Consider the following 1,207-nt stretch of genomic DNA (forward strand, 5'->3'; position numbering starts at 1 on the left):
GGTCAGTCTGAACACACACACACATATTTTGAACATTGACCCATGTCCTCAGTAGCCTCACAGAGGAGAACAGTCGGTCAGTCCCCCCTCTTCAGCGTCCTCCTCCATCCCCCCTCTTCAGCCTCTTCCTCAGTCCCCCCTATTCTGCCTCCTCCTCAGTCCCCCCTCTTCTTCCATCCCCCCTCTTCTGCCTCCTCCTCCATCCCCCCTCTTTTGCCTCCTCCTCCATCCCCCCTCTTCTGCCTCCTCCGTCCCCCCTCTTCTGCCTCCTCCTCAGTCCCCCCTCTTCTTCCATTCCCCCTCTTCTGCCTCCTCCTCAGTCCCCCCTCTTCTTCCATCCCCCCTCTTTTGCCTCCTCCTCAGTCCCCCCTCTTCTGTCTCCTCCCTTTCTTTTCTTTCATTTTTACATTTAAGTCATTTAGCAGACGCTCTTATCCAGAGCGACTTACAGTTAGTGAGTGCATAAATTTTTTCATACTGGCCCCCCGTGGGAATCGAACCCACAACCCTGGCGTTGGAAGCGCCATGCTCTACCAACTGAGCTACAGTTTCATTCCTATCTATTTTCCCATCCCACGTGGGGGGAGGGGGTTCTGGGTAAGATTTACGATGATGACGACGACGATGATGATGATGATGATGATGATGATGAAGATGATGATGATGATTTCACTGAGGGTGTAGTAAAGCACTTCTGGCTGTTTATCTTAGGCCTCTCAAGTGCAGCCTAGCAGCCTAATGCCCCTTTCAATCCTGCCACCTTCAGGACAGAACCCATCATTGACGATGCAAAGTGTCACTGTGAAATATATCAATTAATAGCTTATTACTACTGTAGTTGTCACGGTTTACTAAGCCAGAACCCAGAAGCAGACCAGGACAAGGTAAGTGGTGTCAAAGGTGAGTGTTTATTTAACTGATCCACGAGTGCTGCTGAATAATCCAGGGAACAGAGCGGGCGGCGTGGATGAGTTGTTGAGGGTGCAGTAGTTGGTCCAATGATGGCTCGGCAGCCGCCGACCATCAGGCAGAGGTAGGGTGAAGGTTCCGGACGAGTGACTGCAGGGAGAACAAAACGGAGGTAAGCATACAACAAGCAAACAAGGTGCAAAACAACAAAACTAATGCTCTAAGCTCTAAGACTGATCCGCTGATAAACATACTGTTCATGGCTAACGATCCGGCAGGGAATGGATGTTAGGACAGA

At 50.7% G+C, this 1,207-nt stretch overlaps 1 non-coding gene across 1 annotated transcript; it reads right to left on the reverse strand.

Annotated features, from left to right (window-relative positions):
* Nucleotides 1-478: 478 nt before the first annotated feature.
* Nucleotides 479-552, reverse strand: trnag-ucc. The gene has a single exon. It is a non-coding gene; the product is annotated as a tRNA-Gly (tRNA).
* Between the last annotated feature and the right edge of the window lie 655 nt (nucleotides 553-1,207).

This window comes from Coregonus clupeaformis, chromosome 2 (assembly GCF_020615455.1).
Source record: "Coregonus clupeaformis isolate EN_2021a chromosome 2, ASM2061545v1, whole genome shotgun sequence".
In the NCBI taxonomy this organism is placed as follows: domain Eukaryota; kingdom Metazoa; phylum Chordata; class Actinopteri; order Salmoniformes; family Salmonidae; genus Coregonus; species Coregonus clupeaformis.